At 36.1% G+C, this 6147-nt stretch overlaps 1 long non-coding RNA gene across 1 annotated transcript; it reads left to right on the top strand.

Moving 5' to 3' along the window:
- Positions 1–5211: 5211 nt before the first annotated feature.
- LOC118492370 lies at positions 5212–5538 on the top strand. Its single transcript, XR_004893408.1, has 3 exons — positions 5212–5269; positions 5352–5439; positions 5518–5538. It is a non-coding gene; the product is annotated as an uncharacterized LOC118492370 (long non-coding RNA).
- Positions 5539–6147: the final 609 nt, after the last annotated feature.

Genomic DNA, 6147 nt, shown 5'->3' on the forward strand with positions numbered 1-6147 from the left:
TGACATTACAAGATGACACACATATTTTGATGGTGTTTTTTTATGACACTTAAACAATGACACACAATGTGTATCATAGATTCTTCAGATCTTAGAAACAATGGCTTTTTATGACACACACTTTTGCATGTTATTAAATGAGTGTGTGTCATCATTCGTGTATCATTAAAGGTGTTTTCTCTTATAGTGTTTGGTGTTGTGGGAAAAACAGGGGATTTGAGGGAGGTTTCAAATCCGATGTAACATGATAAGGTGAAAGTTTGTAGCATCCAACATTGTAAATTCTTTGAGACCCCATGTATCCTCCTGAGTTAGTGAAGGACAGGAAATGTCTCTGTGTCAATAATTATTTCCAAACATAGATTTAGACATTCCAAGCGCAAAAAAGGCAAAACAAACGGGTTTAACAGCAATGCATAATATACTTATACGTAGTGTTTAACATATAATATAATGAAGTTAGAAAGAGAGTTGCCTAAAGTTATATGATAGCCTTATAAATGATATATAAAATAATGGATACATATGTACTCTCAATTTGAAACTAGCATCATTAGTGACATATATATATATATATATATATATATATATATATATATATATATATATACTAGTCTTAAGCCAATGTATGTTTCCATAAAAAAAACGTAAACTTCCTATAATAACTAATGATGTGGGTATGCGGAAGCTCCCACTCAGCGAAGCTAAGAGCGAATCTGGAAGCGAGAAGTAGAAGCTAGGAACTTAAATACGAGAGCTTGGAGCTTAACAGCACATGGTTACAATAAGATCACAAATACCAAGACTTGAAAAGTCAATGGATGTGACCTTAAACCAAAAGCACATAAATTAAACCTTGGAACTACATGCCTATCCTCGATAGTTGCAAGACTGGTACTTACACCAAAAGGGCAAGACCACATACACAAGTAAAACCATGAGGATAAGCTTTACCAGATATAGAAGGTGAGCGAATGAAGAAGATCCCATGGGCGAGAAGCCTCCCCTATATAAGAATACTTCATGCAACCAAGAAATGTATTCATCTCTCACTAGAACCCTCTCACCACTTATTCTCTCTATACTTAGTTAACTTCCGAGAACCCTGCAATTACTCTCACACCAAGGTCCAAATGCAGGAGGACCCCTATTGCGTTAAGGTTAACGGTGTTGTTGTTCGTAGGTAGCTAAGAAGCTCTGAGCTGAGGAGGATCTAGGACCTTAAGCTAGCCATACTCTTGTTGTTAACAATGACATGAATATGTACAGACCGAAATCGTATATATAGTTACTGGATTAAATTTCTATATAAACTAGGGGTGTGCACGGTTCGGTTCGGTTATTAGCATTATCCGTAACCGAAGTCATCGGTTAATCGGTTCGGTTAATTCGGTTAATTTGTCAGTTTTCGGTTCGGTTCGGTTAATTTTCGGTTAATAACCAATTCAAACAAGGGCCAATTTTTTTTGCTTAGAAGTAAATGTAATGGAGGTATAAATACATGAAATAAATGTATAAATACATGAAATGGATGTATAAATAAATGAAATGGAGGTATAAATTAGATGTTTAAATATATAAAATGGAGGTATAAATAAATGAAATGAATGTATAAGTAAATGAAATGAAGACACAAATAAATGAAATAGAGGTATTATTACATGAAATGAAAGTATAAAACATGAAATACATGAAATAGAGGTATAAAAGCTAGAAATATATATAAAAAAAATAAATGATTCGGTTCGGTTCGGTTAATTTCGGTTAACCGATGGTAAAAAAAATATCCGTTAGCCGACTTTCGGTTAATTCGGTTTCGGTTAATTTCGGTTCGGTTTTGTCGGTTTTCGATTCGGTTAACAGTTCGATTATTGCACACTCCTAATATAAACAATAATTTGTACAATACATTATGTAAGAACATGTAGTGGTTATTTATTTTGTCTTAAATTATATGCTATATATATCTAACAGCTAATAGTGGAGGGTTCAAATAAGAAGAAATTTTTTGTAAGAATAAAAAAGAACAAACTTCAACCAATAAGAATGCTTAATTTTACTTCATTTAATTTTTGTATTTAATATTAGTGTAAGGGTATATTGGTAAATTTAGATAGATCATTAATTGTTAGTCTTCCTTTTTAATAGCTAACTAAATTGAATTTGTAACTTATTTTCAAAAACAAAAAAAAATATTTTCAAAGAAGAAAAAAATAATTTAAAGTGTAGGATAAATTATGAGGTGTGTAACATAAATTACAAATTGTGTAGGATAAATTTCAATATGTGTAGGATAAATTTCAAAAACGTGTAGGATAAATTTTTATGTGTCTAGGAAAAAATTTTAGTGTGCAGGGTGATAGTTTTATGACTAATTAATTAGTTAAAGATAACAATAAATGAGATGAGAGAAAAACTATTTAATGTTTTACAATTCTACCCTTTGTTCTTCTTATTCTCAATTGAATTTTCTTCTCAAATGAACCTCCCCCACAGCTAATAAGTAGTACAAAATACACATGTTCTACTTAATATCATTAATAATGCTATAAATTGATCTATTATTATTGTTGTTGTTGTTGTTGTTTGTTGTTGTTGTTGTTACCCCCCCCCCCCCCACACTTCTCCCTCAAAATCCTAGCATTCCCACAAAAGGTAATTCCTTTTGACCACTAGCCTTTGAATTTTAGATTGAAAATGTCAATCTAATCCAAATTTGTATTCCACCTTTAAGTTCGGATAGTTCTTTCTATTTTTCGTTTATGTTTTCCAAATGTTATATGTGTTGTTCATCGGACTATGTTTAGGATGTTAGGTTAAAAGGATATTATTGTAAGATAAGTGTTATAGATGACCAGTTGTAAAAATCGCGACTAGGTGATGACTAGTCGGCGATTAATCCCTAGTCGGCCGGTAACTGACAGTCCATTAATCGCTAGTCGGGCCTAGTCGTACCTAGTCGGTCCTAGTCAGGCCTAGTCGGCCAGCCAAAATGTGGCGATTCCGGCCAGATTCCGGCAAAAAACCTGTATATTCCGGCAAAACCTCTAAATTCCGGCCACTTTCCAACCAAACCATGTGAATTCCAACAATTAATCTTGTATGCTTAAAAATGAGTTAAGTAAGAATTAAAACCTAGCTACTTAAAATATTTACCTAGTGTATATGTATACATAAAACTGAAAATCACATATAAAAAACCTGATCCAATTAATCTCGAGTAGTCGCTAGTCCCCACCTCACCTCACCGGCCGACTAGCGAGTTCTCCAACCTTGTAGATGACAACATGGTTGTGAGCCAAAACCTAATGAACCATCAAGAACAACCAAATTAGTATGTCTCATGGGTCGGGGAATGGAGCTCTTTTAGGAAAAGAACTCCTTCCCGTTAAGCATTTTGGCATCAATCAGGTATCACAATTTTACGTGTATAAACAGATATATGAAAAAAACTACCGCGTGTTATAAAGACTATCAAGGTAGTATCATACAAAGACTATCAAGTAGTATATTATACAAAGTGTTAAAAAATATAGAATATGATAAATGATCTGATTATAGGTGATCATATTATACATATGGAAGTGTGTAGTCTTTGAATTTTTTGCATAAATAAGTGGTTTGAACCACAAAAGAGTGTTATTAGGTGGGTAAAAGTTATGTTTTAACAATTAGGTAGGTTGTGAAACGAAACTGCGACCTTCAGTAAGTTTTCTGCACAAAATCAGACTTTCTGCAAAAAGCTGCAACAAATGTTTAAGATCGCTGATTGATACAGCGACCTTTTGAAGGTCGCTGTTTGAACTACCAACCTTTAAGAAGGTCGCTGTTTGAAGTACCAACCTTTAAGAAGGTCGCAGTTTCATGTACCAAGCTTTATGAAGGTCGCAGTTTGGTGTCACAAGCTTTGTGAAGGTCGCTGTTTCAACTACCAAGCTTTATGAAGGTTGCAGTTTGGTGTCACAATGTTATTAAAGGTCGCATATTCATGTTACGATGTTATTAAAGGTCGCAGAATCATATAGCAAGCTTATTGAAGATCGCAATATGGTGTCACAATCTTTGTAAATAACGACAAACTTTGCAGAATTTATGCAGCTTTCGTTTGGTAGTGTAATAGGTGCCTGTTTGAGGTTTTTGTCCATTTGCTGCATGAAATTTGAGTGGTAAATGTGAAGGTGATATGACTTGACCCTAGCTCTCACATGACCTGCTAATTTGAATAGTTGTGTGTAAGAGAATCCAACTGTAGTGTAAGAAAAACACTGGCTTTCACCATGAATTCGAAAAATGAGGCACAGATTGAAGTATTTACATATGAACATAAAGCAAAGCAGTTGAGATACATTTTCAATATCAAAGAAAGCTTCAATCCTTTCATTAACGAAAAAATTCAGTCAAGTTTTATCAACCGAAGATGAATTTTGAATGTCATCCTGGTCCGATGAATGCGTCGGTGTTGTTATTGGGCAACAATCACTGTGCGTTTGAGGTGTTTAAAAATCCAACAGCGTATGATCAGCCATTAGATGTTAGACGATCAGATCGAACGTTCTGGCAATATATGAAAGAAAATCCGGTTAGTGGAAGGGTAGAAGGTTTAATACATGCAGCAGGATTCAGTCGGGATACTGCAAGTTGGGTACAAGTATGTTGACCACGCGTTAATAACTGCGTTGGTTGAGAGATGGAGGCCAGAAGCTCACACGTTTCACCTTCCTTTTGGAGAAACGACCGTGACATTACAGGATGTCAACGTGTTGTGGGGGCTACCGATAGATGGGTTGCCTATTTCTGGGGCTGACACTGGTATGTCGATGTATACTGTACGAGACAAGTGTCAAACGGTGTTGGGGTTTACCCCTGACGAAGCTCATGTGAAGGGCAAAAGGGTTAGGTCCTCCCGAGTTTTAGCACAAATAACGTCATCCAATTTTTCTGAAAATGAAGCATCAGATGAAGATTGCATTTTTCGTGCACGTCAAATAATATTTTATTTGATAGGGTGCACAATCTTTCCTGATAATGCAAACAACCTGATTGATGTCAAATTTTTAGAATTTCTGGTAGACTTGCCCGCATGTTCGGGATATAGTTGGGGCGGTGCTGTGTTAGCTCACCTTTACAAAAACCTTTGTAATGCTACAGCACCTAATGCTATAGCCATTACTGGCCCAGTTGCGCTTCTACAAGTGTGGGCTTGGGAGAGGATTCGTTGTTTTGCTCCTGCTGTTGCCCGGTTCCAGTACAATGCCCCGTTAGCTGCTCGGTAGTGTGAATTGGAACTAATTAAATTTATTATTTTGTATATATATTCCTGACTTATGTTATTTTTTTATTTATCCTTTTAGGTGGAAGGGAAGCTTAACGTGTACAGATGTTTCCACACATTGCCTGAGAACATATAGATCTCAGCTGCAATCAATGACCGAGGCAACGGTATGGATGTTAGTTGTTGACATATAAATTTAAATTTGTTTGAACACGTTTCTAATGAATGAATTTTTTTTGTTGCAGTTTAATTGGAGACCATACGACATTGTCGGTAGACTCCCCGATATATGTCGTAGTGGTATGGGAATTTGGCGGAGTTGTTGCCCTTTGCTATGCTACTCGGTTGTGGAGCATCACTATCCTCAACGAGTGATGAGACAGTTTGGCATGTTCCAGTACATACCTAACCCAATTGCCATAGATCATAATGAGCATGCCAGACTTCATTCCATGAACCGGAGTGGGAAAACCGGCTGGAACTGGTTAAGTCGTCACGCACCGTATGTTAGTCAGTGGGAGGCACGTCATCAAAACTTGGTGACTGGGGAACTCATGACATCTGTTGGAGTTGCCAATGATTACATGTCGTGGTACATGCAACATACGGTGTTATATGTGTCTAACCCACAATTGTCAGCTGGCCCTACGAGCGGTTTTCAAGACGAAGGAGCGAGGGTCCAAATGATGGTATATACAAGTTTAAAATTATTGAAAGTTACCTTTTTTATTTTTAGTAAAAAATTAATTATTAATTATTTTTTTGCAGTCGGAGACGATGGGTCTAATTCACCGATCTGAAGATGTGGACGTTATTCATGGTGCGGCGTATCGGGCCCTTGAGATGTCTAATGTTCCACAATACACACAATATCC

Source organism: Helianthus annuus, chromosome 5 (assembly GCF_002127325.2).
Source record: "Helianthus annuus cultivar XRQ/B chromosome 5, HanXRQr2.0-SUNRISE, whole genome shotgun sequence".
Classification (NCBI taxonomy): domain Eukaryota; kingdom Viridiplantae; phylum Streptophyta; class Magnoliopsida; order Asterales; family Asteraceae; genus Helianthus; species Helianthus annuus.